Consider the following 16,208-nt stretch of genomic DNA (forward strand, 5'->3'; position numbering starts at 1 on the left):
GCACGGAAGATTAGTGCTTACGAGAGCTAGCTTCTATAGGCTCAAATAGGAGCCTTGTTCTCATGCCGTCGGACATGGCATGAGAAACTAGCGCAGCGAAGGGGGTAAGTCACGCAGAGAGGGGCAGTAATTTTAAATATATATGAATATAAATATATACATATATCTTTGTGTGTTTATATGTGTATATCTTGGCCCCCCTGGTAATGCTTACCAGTGAGACCCCCTCTCCAGAGGGGCGTGGACAGAACTATCCACTCCCCTCATTTACCACATAAAGCCTCTAGTGGGACATCACCCCTTCCTCCTCCTAGTTCTGTCCAGCTTGCAGGGTGGACAGGGCTAAAAGTCCCTCTCCGTGTTTAGCCAGTTTTGTTTGTTGGGCTGTGGATGTTCCCCTTTTCTGGGCTTACCTTATAGCCACTGTGAGCTAGCGGTTGTTCTAGCTGATCGGCACCATTATTTCCTTGACTTCGGTCACTGATATAGTGTTAGGTGGCAGAAAACGTTCCCTACGGTTTGTTTGTGGGGGCCGCCATGTTACCGTGACGTTATAGGTAAGGGGTGTCGCGGGGGCCGCGTCTGAGGGCAGTCATTTTCGTGTGCATGCTCGATTTCAATTTAAGCCTCGGTGGGGGCTTTCAACAAGTAGCGTTCTTATTCCCCATGAAGATTATGAATCAAGCTTCTCCGGCTTCTGTCTCTGATTGGCCTTCCATTTTGGTGAGTGCTTGTATATAGCACTATAAGTTTGAAAGTGGAAGCCTTGTCAGCCTGCTTATGCTACTATATGCTATGATACAGCTTAGCCGTATGGATGCTGAAGATGCCAAGCCGAAGCCTCAGTCTCAAACTGCTACAACCCTGGAAGAATCAAGGGTAGCCTTATGGTATTGTTGCCTATGTGCTTTATGGTTTCTTATTATTTGCTCCAATTATTAATATATTACTTGCTGAAGGTTGGTTTTATTCCTTTTCTTTAGCCATGCTACCCAGCCTATGTCCAGCTGTTTCCTCAGTGTGAACCCCTGTTGGCAAGATAAGAAACTTTGTTAAGTGTGTATTGGACAGATTTATGGTGGAAGCTATTCTGATACACCTATGGGTCCTAAGGATAATTTACAATACCCTGATTCTGCCTCTGATGGGCAAACCCTAGATCTGATTTTCCCATAACATTTGACGCTGCAACAATATCTAAATTAATTTCAAAGATTTTAAGTTCTCTGGGAATTGAGGATGAACTATCTCAGGTTTTCATCTGATTGTTTTAGTTCAAGTTTTGCACCAGACCAGTATTCCCCTGTTTCTGACGCTTTAAAGTCTATATATTCAAATAAAAAAGATCTATTTGAAAAAAATATATAAGATTTTTTCCCCTAGAAAAACCTTTGCACAACCAATTGGCTACTCCGCCTAAAGTTGATGCTGCAATTTCTAGATTATCAAAAGATGATTTTTCCCATTTTTATGATACTGGATCTTTTTAAAGATGTAATGGATAAAAGAATGGAGCAGAATTTAAAAGGAATTTATCTCCATCAGGGAGTCTTATTTCACTGTAGGCAGAGCTATCTACAGGCTGTAACTATTCATTGTGTGATAATATAGGCAGTTCTATCTAACTACAAGCTGTATACTATTAAAGGGACACTGAACCCAATTTTTTTCTTTTGTAATTCAGAAAGAGCATGCAATGTTAAGCAATTTTCTAATTTACTCCTATTATCAATTTTTCTTCGTTCTCTTGCTATCATTATTTGAAAAAACATAATTTATGTAAGAACTTACCTGATAAATTAATTTCTTTCATATTAGCAAGAGTCCATGAGCTAGTGACGTATGGGATATACATTCCTACCAGGAGGGGCAAAGTTTCCCAAACCTCAAAATGCCTATAAATACACTCCTCACCACACCCACAAATCAGTTTAACGCATAGCCAAGAAGTGGGGTGATAAGACAAAAGTGCGAAAGCATAAAAAATAAGGAATTGGAATAATTGTGCTTTATACAAAAAAATCATAACCACCACAAAAAGGGTGGGCCTCATGGACTCTTGCTAATATGAAAGAAATTAATTTATCAGGTAAGTTCTTACATAAATTATGTTTTCTTTCATGTAATTAGCAAGAGTCCATGAGCTAGTGACGTATGGGATAATGACTACCCAAGATGTGGATCTTCCACGCAAGAGTCACTAGAGAGGGAGGGATAAAATAAAGACAGCCAATTCCGCTGAAAATAATCCACACCCAAAAAAAAGTTTAAATCTTATAATGAAAAAAAACCTGACATTATAAGCAGAAGAATCAAACTGAAACAGCTGCCTGAAGTACTTTTCTACCAAAAACTGCTTCAGAAGAAGAAAACACATCAAAATGGTAGAATTTAGTAAAAGTATGCAAAGAAGACCAAGTTGCTGCTTTGCAAATCTGATCAACCGAAGCTTCATTCCTAAATGCCCAGGAAGTAGAAACTGACCTAGTAGAATGAGCTGTAATCCTTTGAGGCGGATTTTTACCCGACTCGACATAAGCATGATGAATTAAAGATTTCAACCAAGATGCCAAAGAAATGGCAGAGGCCTTCTGACCTTTCCTAGAACCAGAAAAGATAACAAATAGACTAGAAGTCTTTCGGAAATTCTTAGTAGCTTCAACATAATATTTCAAAGCTCTAACTACATCCAAAGAATGCAATGATCTCTCCTTAGAATTCTTAGGGTTAGGACATAATGAAGGAACCACAATTTCTCTACTAATGTTGTTAGAATTCACAACCTTAGGTAAAAATGTAAAAGAAGTTCGCAACACCGCCTTATCCTGATGAAAAATCAGAAAAGGAGACTCACAAGAAAGAGCAGATAATTCAGAAACTCTTCTAGCAGAAGAGATGGCCAAGAGAAACAAAACTTTCCAAGAAAGTAGTTTAATGTCCAATGAATGCATAGGTTCAAACGGAGGAGCTTGAAGAGCCCCCAGAACCAAATTCAAACTCCAAGGAGGAGAAATTGACTTAATGACAGGTTTTATACGAACCAAAGCTTGTACAAAACAATGAATATCAGGAAGATTAGCAATCTTTCTGTGAAAAAGAACAGAAAGAGCAGAGATTTGTCCTTTCAAGGAACTTGCAGACAAACCTTTATCCAAACCATCCTGAAGAAACTGAAAAATTCTCGGAATTCTAAAAGAATGCCAGGAAAAATGATGAGAAAGACACCAAGAAATGTAAGTCTTCCAGACTCTATAATATATCTTCCTAGATACAGATTTACGAGCCTGTAACATAGTATTAATCACAGAGTCAGAGAAACCTCTTTGACTAAGAATCAAGCGTTCAATCTCCATACCTTTAAATTTAAGGATTTGAGATCCTGATGGAAAAAAGGACCTGGCGACAGAAGGTCTGATCTTAACGGAAGAGTCCACGGTTGGCAAGAGGCCATCCGGACAAGATCCGCATACCAAAACCTGTGAGGCCATGCTGGAGCCACCAGCAGAACAAACGAGCATTCCTTCAGAATCTTGGAGATTACTCTTGGAAGAAGAACTAGAGGAGGAAAGATATAGGCAGGATGATACTTCCAAGGAAGTTACAATGCATCCACTGCTTCCGCTTGAGGATCCCTGGATCTGGACAGATACCTGGGAAGTTTCTTGTTTAGATGAGAAGCCATCAGATCTATTTCTGGAAGTCCCCACATTTGAACAATCTGAAGAAATACCTCTGGGTGAAGAGACCATTCGCCCGGATGTAACGTTTGGCGACTGAGATAATCCGCTTCCCAACTGTCTATACCTGGGATATGAACCGCAGAAACTAGACAGGAGCTGGATTCCGCCCAAACCAGTATCCGAGATACTTCTTTCATAGCCAGAGGACTGTGAGTCCCTCCTTGATGATTGATGTATGCCACAGTTGTGACATTGTCTGTCTGAAAACAAATGAACGATTTTCTCTTTAGAAGAGGCCATGACTGAAGAGCTCTGAAAATTGCACGGAGTTCCAAAATATTGATTGGTAATCTCACCTCCTGAGATTCCCAAACCCCTTGTGCTGTCAGAGACCCCCAAACAGCTCCCCAACCTGTCAGACTTGCATCTGTTGAAATCACAGTCCAGGTCGGAAGAACAAAAGAAGCCCCCTGAACTAAACGATGGTGATCTGTCCACCACGTCAGAGAGTGTCGTACAATCGGTTTTAAAGATATTAATTGAGATAACTTTGTGTAATCCCTGCACCACTGGTTCAGCATACAGAGCTGAAGAGGTCGCATGTGAAAATGAGCAAAGGGGATCGCGTCCGATGCAGCAGTCATAAGACCTAGAATTTCCATGCATAAGGCTACCGAAGGGAATGATTGTGATTGAAGGTTTCGACAAGCTGAGATCAATTTTAGACGTCTCTTGTCTGTCAGAGACAGAGTCATGGACGCTGAATCTATCTGGAAACCTAAAAAGGTTACCCTTGTCTGAGGAATCAATGAACTTTTCGGTAAATTGATCCTCCAACCATGATCTTGAAGAAACAACACAAGTCGATTCGTATGAGATTCTGCTAAATGTGAAGACTGAGCAAGTACCAAGATATCGTCCAAATAAGGAAATACCACAATACCCTGTTCTCTGATTACAGACAGAAGGGCACCGAGAACCTTTGTAAAAATCCTTGGAGCTATTGCTAGGCCAAACGGCAGAGCCACAAACTGGTAATGCTTGTCTAGGAAAGAGAATCTCAGAAACTGATAGTGATCTGGATGAATCGGAATATGCAGATATGCATCCTGTAAATCTATTGTGGACATATAATGCCCTTGCTGAACAAAAGGCAGGATAGTCCTTATAGTTACCATTTTGAATGTTGGTATCCTTACATAACTATTCAATATTTTTAGATCCAGAACTGGTCTGAAGGTATTCTCCTTCTTTGGTACAATGAAGAGATTTGAATAAAACCCCAGCCCCTGTTCCAGAACTGGAACTGGCATAATTACTCCAGCCAACTCTAGATCTGAAACACATTTCAGAAATGCTTGAGCCTTCGCTGGATTTACTGGGACACGGGAAAGAAAAAATCTCTATGCAGGAGGCCTTATCTTGAAGCCAATTCTGTACCCTTCTGAAACAATGTTTTGAATCCAAAGATTGTGAATTGAATTGATCCAAATTTCTTTGAAAAATCGTAATCTGCCCCCTACCAGCTGGGCTGGAATGAGGGCCGCACCTTCATGTGGACTTGAGAGCTGGCTTTGGTTTTCTAAAAGGCTTGGATTTATTCCAGACTGGAGATGGTTTCCAAACTGATACCGCTCCTGTGGGTGAAGGATCAGGCTTTTGTTCCTTATTGTGACGAAAGGAACTAAAACGATTATTAGACCTAAATTTACCTTTAAATTTTTTATCCTGTGGTAAAAAAGTTCCTTTCCCTCCAGTAACAGTTGAGATAATAGAATCCAACTGAGAACCAAATAATTTATTACCCTGGAAAGAAAGGGAAAGCAAAGTTGACTTAGAAGACATATCAGCATTCCAAGTTTTAAGCCATAAAGCTCTTCTAGCTAAAATAGCTAGAGACATATACCTGACATCAACCCTAATGATATCAAAGATGGCATCACAAATAAAATTATTAGCATGTTGAAGAAGATTAACAATGCTATGAGAATTATGATCTGTTACTTGTTGCGCTAAAGCTTCTAACCAAAAAGTTGAAGCTGCAGCAACATCCGCTAAAGATATAGCAGGTCTAAGAAGATTACCTGAACATAAGTAAGCTTTTCTTAGAAAGGATTCAATCTTCCTATCTAAAGGATCCTTAAAGGAAGTACTATCTGCCGTAGGAATAGTAGTACGTTTAGCAAGAGTAGAGACAGCCCCATCAACTTTAGGGATTTTGTCCCAAAATTCTAATCTGTCAGATGGCACAGGATATAATTGCTTAAAACGTTTAGAAGGAGTAAATGAATTACCCAAATTATTCCATTCCCTGGAGATTACTTCAGAAATAGCATCAGGGACAGGAAAAACTTCTGGAATAACTACAGGAGATTTAAAAACCTTATTTAAACGTTTAGATTTAGTATCAAGAGGACCAGAATCCTCTATTTCTAATGCAATTAAGACTTCTTTAAGTAAAGAACGAATAAATTCCATTTTGAATAAATATGAAGATTTCTCAGCATCAACCTCTGAGACAGAATCCTCTGAACCAGAGGAACCATTATCAGAATCAGAATGATGATGTTCATTTAAAAATTCATCTGAAAAATGAGAAGTTTTAAAAGACCTTTTACGTTTACTAGAAGGAGGAATAACAGACATAGCCTTCTTAATGGATTTAGAAACAAAATCTCTAATGTTAACAGGAACACTCTGAGTATTAGATGTTGATGGAACAGCAACAGGTAATGTAACATTACTAAAGGAAATATTATCTGCATTAACAAGTTTGTCATGACATTCATTACAAACAACAGCTGGAGGAATAGATACCACAAGTTTACAGCAGATACACTTAACTTTGGTAGATCCAGCACCAGGCAGCATTTTTCCAGAAGTATCTTCTGACTCAGTGTCAATCTGGGACATCTTGCAATATGTAATAGAAAAAACAACATATAAAGCAAAATTGATCAAATTCCTTAAATGACAGTTTCAGGAATGGGAAAAAATGCCAGTGAACAAGCTTCTAGCAACCAGAAGCAATAAATAAATGAGACTTAAATAATGTGGAGACAATAGTGACGCCCATATTTTTTAGCGCCAAAAAAGACGCCCACATTATTTGGTGCCTAAATGCTTTTGGCGCCAAAAATGACGCCGCATCCGGAATGCCGACACTTTTGGCGCAAAAAAACGTCAAAAATGATGCAACTTCCGGCGACACGTATGACGCCGGAAACAGAAAAGATTTTTTTGCGCCAAAAAAGTCCGTGCCAAGAATGACGCAATAAAATGAAGCATTTTCAGCCCCCGCGAGCCTAACAGCCCACAGGGAAAAAAGTCAAATTTTAAGGTAAGAAAAAAATTGATTTATTCATATGCATTATCCCAAATATGAAACTGACTATCTGAAATAAGGAACGTTGGACATCCTGAGTCAAGGCAAATAAATGTTTGAATACATATATTTAGAACTTTATATAAAAGTGCCCAACCATAGCTTAGAGTGTCACAGAAAATAAGACTTACTTACCCCAGGACACTCATCTACATGTAGTAGAAAGCCAAACCAGTACTGAAACGAGAATCAGTAGAGGTAATGGTATATATAAGAGTATATCGTCGATCTGAAAAGGGAGGTAAGAGATGAATCTCTACGACCGATAACAGAGAACCTATAAAATAGACCCCGTAGAAGGAGATCATTGAATTCAAATAGGCAATACTCTCCTCACATCCCTCTGACATTCACTGCACGCTGAGAGGAAAACCGGGCTCCAACCTGCTGCGGAGCGCATATCAACGTAGAATCTAGCACAAACTTACTTCACCACCTCCATAGGAGGCAAAGTTTGTAAAACTGATTTGTGGCTGTGGTGAGGGGTGTATTTATAGGCATTTTGAGGTTTGGGAAACTTTGCCCCTCCTGGTAGGAATGTATATCCCATACGTCACTAGCTCATGGACTCTTGCTAATTACATGAAAGAAAGAAGGCATCTAAGCTTTTTTTTTGTTTCAGTACTCTGGACAGCACTTTTTTTATTGGTGGATGAATTTATCCACCAATCAGCAAGGACAACCCAGGTTGTTCACCAAAAAATGGGCCGGCATCTTAACTTACATTCTTGCATTTCAAATAAAGATACCAAGAGAATGAAGAAAATTTGATAATAGGAGTAAATTAGAAAGTTTCTTAAAATTTCATGCTCAATCTTAATCACAAAAGAAAATTTTTGGGTACAGTGTCCCTTTAATTGTGTGATAATATAATGTTTTAAGCACAATTACAAACATGTAAATGTATTTCATTTACTTTTTTGGTGGAAACATTGTTTTCTTTTCTCAAGGCTTTTGTTAAAAGTCTGATAGTATTTATCCTTACCTTTTTTGTTTCTCTGCATAGATCACTCTGTTTTAATGCTGCAGGTTTTTCCTTGGCCTCATTTTTCACCCATGCCCCTTTTTAATCACCTGCCTTTAATTATCTAGGGAGCATTTAGGAGACACAACCTGATTGATTTTCTCCTGTTTGTACTTGATTTAAAAAAAGAAAAAAAAAGTGATTTTTGAGTATGAAGCCTTTTTAGTTTTTGAGTTTGTTATTTACATTTTTTGTTTGTTTTTTTGAGTTTTTAATAGTCAGACTTTGTTTTATACAAAAAGTACCTACTTCCAGCAGAGGGGCAAAATTCTATTCTACACTGGCTGGGATGGGCTTTGAATGTTCAGCCTCCTGATATATTTTCTGTCTGTTTTTACCTTGGCTATGCCTTAACTGTTCAGTCTGCTATGCATTTACTATTTATTTATTTTTTTATTTTTTTTTAAAGTTAACAAATCCTTTTACCTTCTCTTGGAGATTTTCAGAAAACAAAACACTTTTCTCTGACAAACTATGTACTAGTTATTTTAAACATTTTTACCTGAATTTATGGTTTCCACAGATATTGTAAGTAGGGCTGTAAGGCTCCATTATTTTTAATCTGATTATGTATCAGAAATTAACTTAATCCTTGATTTTTTGAAAAACATAAATGGTTATGCTTGACATAAATATGGTTTAAATGTTTGTAACACCGCTGAAAACTTGTTTATTGCACAAAACTAGTGTTTTTTTAAATATATTTTGATTATTTAATTGAAAAAATAAATACAATTTAAAAAAAAATCTTTTCTTTACAGGCAAGAAAAGTCAGAATTTAGATTCTTTCTACATAATTACTTCATGAGTACATTTTGAAGATAGCAGCCTGGTTTGTGGTCTGATCCAGAGTACACCATTTTTCTGTAATCCTATTGTAATGTTTGGTACAGGGCATTCTTTTCCAGTAATGTTATTTACAGACCAGTCACTTACAATAGCTGTGTGCGTGTTTCAATTGCAAAATTAAACCTTACCTGCCTATATAGGGCAAGGGTCTATTTTTCTCTTCATTTTCAAGATTAAGATTATCTGTCCCAAACTAGGGGCAAGAGGAGTCGTTTTCCTTTTCAGATCTTCATGTTTTATAATCCTATTCATTTGCTCACTTGCCTCTGCTTGAAAGCAACTTTCCAATTTGGAGACATTTTGAACTAGATTTTCTTTCACTGCATGCTCCCTTTTCAGTTGTATAACCCCTTAATGACCACAGCACTTTTCCATTTTCTGACCGTTTGGGGCCAGGGCTATTTTTAAATTTTTGCGGTGTTTGTGTTTAGCTGTAATTTTCCTCTTACTCATTTACTGTACCCACACATATTATATACCGTTTTTCTCGCCATTAAATGGACTTTCTAAAGATATAGTAGGCAGCTACCTACTACGTCCAATGCTTTTTGAGGATATCCATTGGGCTTTTATCACAACATCCAAAGACTGGTTGTAATTATCTCTTGTCCGTGATATTTTGTTTTCATTTATCATTTATTGTATTTTTATATTTTATATTCTGTTGTGGTCATATTTTTTTGATCACTCCAGTCATTTTTTATTAGTTTAGCGCCTCCTATAGGAGTTAGTGGTTCAAGAGGTATCTCTCTTTTACCGTCCAGACTATCACTCCTTGTACATTTACTTTTTAAAGATACCATTATTTTCATCATATCTTATTTGCTATAAAAAAATTATAAAATATAAGGAAAAATTGGAAAAAAACACACTTTTTCTAACTTTGACCTCCAAAATCTGTTACTCATCTACAACCACCAAAAAACACCAATGCTAAATAGTTTCTAAATTTTGTCCTGAGTTTAGAAATACCCAATGTGTACATGTTCTTTGATTTTTTTGTAAGTTATAGGGCAATAAGTACAAGTAGCACTTTGCTATTTACAAACCACTTTTTTTCAAAATTAGCGCTAGTTACATTGGAACACTGATATATTTCAGTAATCCCTGAATATCCCTTGACATGTATATATTTTTTTTTAGAAGACAACCCTAAGTATTGATCTAGGCCCATCTTGGTATATTTCATGCCACCATTTCACCGTCAAATGCGATCAAATAAAAAAAAATTGTTCACTTTTTCACAAATTTTTTCACAAACTTTAGGTTTCTCACTGAAATTATTTATAAACAGCTTCTGCAATTATGGCACAAATTGTTGTAAATGCTTCCCTGGGATCCCCTTTGTTCAGAAATAGCAGACGTATATGGTTTTGGCATTGCTTTTTGGTAATTAGAAGGCCGCTAAATGCCACTGCGCACCACATGTGTATTAAGCCCAGCAGTGAAGAGGTTAATTAGGGAGCATGTAGGGAGCTTCTAGGGTTAATTTTAGCTTTAGTGTAGTGTAGTAGACAACCCCAAGTATTGATCTAGGCCCATCTTGGTATATTTCATGCCACCATTTCACCGCCAAATGCGATCAAATAAAAAAAAAAAACGTTACATTTTTCACAAACTTTAGGTTTCTCACTGAAATTATTTATAAACAGCTTCTGCAATTATGGCACAAATTGTTGTAAATGCTTCTCTGGGATCCCCTTTGTTCAGAAATAGCAGACATATATGGCTTTGGCGTTGCTTTTTGGTAATTAGAAGGCCGCTAAATGCCGCTGCGCATCACATGTGAATTACTGCTAGCAGTGAAGGGGTTAATTAGGTAGCTTGTAGGGAGCTTGCAGTGTTAATTTTAGCTTTAGTGTAGAGATCAGCCTCCCACCACCTGACACATCACACCCCCTGATCCCTCCCAAACAGCTCTCTTCCCTCCCCACCCCACAATTGTCCCTGCCATCTTAAGTACTGGCAGAATGTCTGCCAGTACTAAAATAAAAGGTATCTTTTTTACGTTTTTTTTTTATAACATATTTACATATGCTGCTGTGTAGGATAACCCTTAGCCCCCAACCTCCCTGATCCCTCCCCCTCTACCTTATTGGGAGCCATCTTGCGTACAATTTTTACAATAAAAATAGATTTATTTATGTTTCTGTAGTGTAGCTTCCCCCCCCAAAGACCAATCCCCCACCCCCTCCCAGATCCCATTTTATACCCATTCCCTCCCCCTTTCTCCCACTTTTTAACATAACATTTTTCTATAGTGTAGCAGTTCCCATCCGCCCCCTCTTCAGCCAGGAAGCCATTGATGGCCACCGACCCGCCTCCCACATCAGCTCCCACCCACTAACGATTGCGGCCATCGATGTCCGGTGCAGAGAGGGCCACAGAGTGGCTCTCTCTGCATCGGAGGGGTAAAAAAATGTTATTGCAGGATGCCTCGATATCGAGGCATCACTGCAATAACCGGAAATCGGCGGGAAGCGATTTGGATAGCTTCCACCGCTTTCCAAGACCGATGACGTACGGTGTACGTCTTGGGTTGTTAACTGTATTTTTTTTTAGGACGTACGTCGTCGGTCGTTAAGGGGTTAAAGAAGCTCTTCTTTTGTGAATTCAGAATTTTTAATCTGTCAGAAGTCTTTCCTGTTAGAGCCAAATTGTTTCATTTTGCAATGGCATAACAAGAAGTCAGTCCTGAAGGAGAACTTTATTATATATTTTTTTGGGCTCAATGCAAGTTTCTGATAGCCATTCACATTTCAGGTTTTATGTATTTCAGCAGAGACTTCCTTTGCAGGGAGTAGGCTTTCCAACAGATTGGTAAGTCTACAATTTAGTTTTTGTAAGAATTGTGGACAAATTGAATCTTCCATATATGGCTTCTAGTTTCGTTTGTCAATTTCACAATATATCTATTTTTTCCAGTTGATCCCTCTATTTTGTTAGTTCACTCTGATCTATGTGTTTTCTCTATTTTTCGTGATTCCTTATCTACTAGAGAATTTTGAGGGAAAAACAGAATTTATGTTTACCTGATAAATTACTTTCTCCAACGGTGTGTCCGGTCCACGGCGTCATCCTTACTTGTGGGATATTCTCTTCCCCAACAGGAAATGGCAAAGAGCCCAGCAAAGCTGGTCACATGATCCCTCCTAGGCTCCGCCTACCCCAGTCATTCGACCGACGTTAAGGAGGAATATTTGCATAGGAGAAACCATATGATACCGTGGTGACTGTAGTTAAAGAAAATAAAATATCAGACCTGATTAAAAAACCAGGGCGGGCCGTGGACCGGACACACCGTTGGAGAAAGTAATTTATCAGGTAAACATAAATTCTGTTTTCTCCAACATAGGTGTGTCCGGTCCACGGCGTCATCCTTACTTGTGGGAACCAATACCAAAGCTTTAGGACACGGATGAAGGGAGGGAGCAAATCAGGTCACCTAAATGGAAGGCACCACGGCTTGCAAAACCTTTCTCCCAAAAATAGCCTCAGAAGAAGCAAAAGTATCAAACTTGTAAAATTTGGTAAAAGTGTGCAGTGAAGACCAAGTCGCTGCCCTACATATCTGATCAACAGAAGCCTCGTTCTTGAAGGCCCATGTGGAAGCCACAGCCCTAGTGGAATGAGCTGTGATTCTTTCGGGAGGCTGCCGTCTGGCAGTCTCGTAAGCCAATCTGATGATGCTTTTAATCCAAAAAGAGAGAGAGGTAGAAGTTGCTTTTTGACCTCTCCTTTTACCGGAATAAACAACAAACAAGGAAGATGTTTGTCTAAAATCCTTTGTAGCATCTAAATAGAATTTTAGAGCGCGAACAACATCCAAATTGTGCAACAAACGTTCCTTCTTCGAAACTGGTTTCGGACACAGAGAAGGTACGATAATCTCCTGGTTAATGTTTTTGTTAGAAACAACTTTTGGAAGAAAACCAGGTTTAGTACGTAAAACCACCTTATCTGCATGGAACACCAGATAAGGAGGAGAACACTGCAGAGCAGATAATTCTGAAACTCTTCGAGCAGAAGAAATTGCAACCAAAAACAAAACTTTCCAAGATAATAACTTAATATCAACGGAATGTAAGGGTTCAAACGGAACCCCCTGAAGAACTGAAAGAACTAAGTTGAGACTCCAAGGAGGAGTCAAAGGTTTGTAAACAGGCTTGATTCTGACCAGAGCCTGAACAAAGGCTTGAACATCTGGCACAGCTGCCAGCTTTTTGTGAAGTAACACAGACAAGGCAGAAATCTGTCCCTTCAGGGAACTTGCAGATAATCCTTTTTCCAATCCTTCTTGAAGGAAGGATAGAATCTTAGGAATCTTAACCTTGTCCCAAGGGAATCCTTTAGATTCACACCAACAGATATATTTTTTCCAAATTTTGTGGTAAATCTTTCTAGTTACAGGCTTTCTGGCCTGAACAAGAGTATCGATAACAGAATCTGAGAACCCTCGCTTCGATAAGATCAAGCGTTCAATCTCCAAGCAGTCAGCTGGAGTGAGACCAGATTCGGATGTTCGAACGGACCCTGAACAAGAAGGTCTCGTCTCAAAGGTAGCTTCCATGGTGGAGCCGATGACATATTCACCAGATCTGCATACCAAGTCCTGCGTGGCCACGCAGGAGCTATCAAGATCACCGACGCCCTCTCCTGATTGATCCTGGCTACCAGCCTGGGGATGAGAGGAAACGGCGGGAACACATAAGCTAGTTTGAAGGTCCAAGGTGCTACTAGTGCATCCACTAGAGCCGCCTCGGGATCCCTGGATCTGGACCCGTAGCAAGGAACTTTGAAGTTCTGACGAGAGGCCATCAGATCCATGTCTGGAATGCCCCACAGTTGAGTGACTTGGGCAAAGATTTCCGGATGGAGTTCCCACTCCCCCGGATGCAATGTCTGACGACTCAGAAAATCCGCTTCCCAATTTTCCACTCCTGGGATGTGGATAGCAGACAGGTGGCAGGAGTGAGACTCCGCCCATAGAATGATTTTGGTCACTTCTTCCATCGCTAGGGAACTCCTTGTTCCCCCCTGATGGTTGATGTACGCAACAGTTGTCATGTTGTCTGATTGAAACCGTATGAACTTGGCCCTCGCTAGCTGAGGCCAAGCCTTGAGAGCATTGAATATCGCTCTCAGTTCCAGAATATTTATCGGTAGAAGAGATTCTTCCCGAGACCAAAGACCCTGAGCTTTCAGGGATCCCCAGACCGCGCCCCAGCCCATCAGACTGGCGTCGGTCGTGACAATGACCCACTCTGGTCTGCGGAAGGTCATCCCTTGTGACAGGTTGTCCAGGGACAGCCACCAACGGAGTGAGTCTCTGGTCCTCTGATTTACTTGTATCTTCGGAGACAAGTCTGTATAGTCCCCATTCCACTGACTGAGCATGCACAGTTGTAATGGTCTTAGATGAATGCGCGCAAAAGGAACTATGTCCATTGCCGCTACCATCAAACCTATCACTTCCATGCACTGCGCTATGGAAGGAAGAGGAACGGAACGAAGTATCCGACAAGAGTCTAGAAGTTTTGTTTTTCTGGCTTCTGTCAGAAAAATCCTCATTTCTAAGGAGTCTATTATTGTTCCCAAGAAGGGAACCCTTGTTGACGGAGATAGAGAACTCTTTTCCACGTTCACTTTCCATCCGTGAGATCTGAGAAAGGCCAGGACAATGTCCGTGTGAGCCTTTGCTTGAGGAAGGGACGACGCTTGAATCAGAATGTCGTCCAAGTAAGGTACTACAGCAATGCCCCTTGGTCTTAGCACAGCTAGAAGGGACCCTAGTACCTTTGTGAAAATCCTTGGAGCAGTGGCTAATCCGAAAGGAAGCGCCACGAACTGGTAATGCTTGTCCAGGAATGCGAACCTTAGGAACCGATGATGTTCCTTGTGGATAGGAATATGTAGATACGCATCCTTTAAATCCACCGTGGTCATGAATTGACCTTCCTGGATGGAAGGAAGAATTGTTCGAATGGTTTCCATCTTGAACGATGGAACCTTGAGAAACTTGTTTAAGATCGTGAGATCTAAGATTGGTCTGAACGTTCCCTCTTTTTTGGGAACTATGAACAGATTGGAGTAGAACCCCATCCCTTGTTCTCCTAATGGAACAGGATGAATCACTCCCATTTTTAACAGGTCTTCTACACAATGTAAGAATGCCTGTCTTTTTATGTGGTCTGAAGACAACTGAGACCTGTGGAACCTCCCCCTTGGGGGAAGCCCCTTGAACTCCAGAAAATAACCTTGGGAGACTATTTCTAGCGCCCAAGGATCCAGAACATCTCTTGCCCAAGCCTGAGCGAAGAGAGAGAGTCTGCCCCCCACCAGATCCGGTCCCGGATCGGGGGCCAACATTTCATGCTGTCTTGGTAGCAGTGGCAGGTTTCTTGGCCTGCTTTCCCTTGTTCCAGCCTTGCATTGGTCTCCAAGCTGGCTTGGCTTGAGAAGTATTACCCTCTTGCTTAGAGGACGTAGCACTTTGGGCTGGTCCGTTTCTACGAAAGGGACGAAAATTAGGTTTATTTTTGGCCTTGAAAGGCCGATCCTGAGGAAGGGCGTGGCCCTTACCCCCAGTGATATCAGAGATAATCTCTTTCAAGTCAGGGCCAAACAGCGTTTTCCCCTTGAAAGGAATGTTAAGTAGCTTGTTCTTGGAAGACGCATCAGCTGACCAAGATTTCAACCAAAGCGCTCTGCGCGCCACAATAGCAAACCCAGAATTCTTAGCCGCTAACCTAGCCAATTGCAAAGTGGCGTCTAAGGTGAAAGAATTAGCCAATTTGAGAGCATTGATTCTGTCCATAATCTCCTCATAAGGAGGAGAATCACTATCGACCGCCTTTACCAGCTCATCGAACCAGAAACACGCGGCTGTAGCGACAGGGACAATGCATGAAATTGGTTGTAGAAGGAAACCCTGCTGAACAAACATCTTTTTAAGTAAACCTTCTAATTTTTTATCCATAGGATCTTTGAAAGCACAACTATCTTCTATGGGTATAGTGGTGCGTTTGTTTAAGGTGGAAACCGCTCCCTCGACCTTGGGGACTGTCTGCCATAAGTCCTTTCTGGGGTCGACCATAGGAAACAATTTTTTAAATATGGGGGGAGGGACGAAAGGAATACCGGGCCTTTCCCATTCTATATTTACAATGTCCGCCACCCGCTTGGGTATAGGAAAAGCTTCTGGGAGCCCCGGGACCTCTAGGAACTTGTCCATTTTACATAGTTTCTCTGGGATGACCAACTTGTCACA

General features: G+C 40.3%; 1 protein-coding gene across 1 annotated transcript in view; it reads right to left on the reverse strand.

The window, feature by feature from the left end:
- Positions 1-263: 263 nt before the first annotated feature.
- The window catches only part of ADAT1 (adenosine deaminase tRNA specific 1), a 202,926-nt gene continuing 186,981 nt past the window's right edge, over positions 264-16,208 (reverse strand). Inside the window, exon 11 of the mRNA XM_053699525.1 lies at positions 264-1,028. The gene's annotated coding sequence lies outside the window, so the exon portion shown is untranslated. The remainder of the gene's footprint in view (positions 1,029-16,208) is intronic.

Source organism: Bombina bombina, chromosome 1, assembly GCF_027579735.1.
Source record: "Bombina bombina isolate aBomBom1 chromosome 1, aBomBom1.pri, whole genome shotgun sequence".
NCBI lineage: Eukaryota > Metazoa > Chordata > Amphibia > Anura > Bombinatoridae > Bombina > Bombina bombina.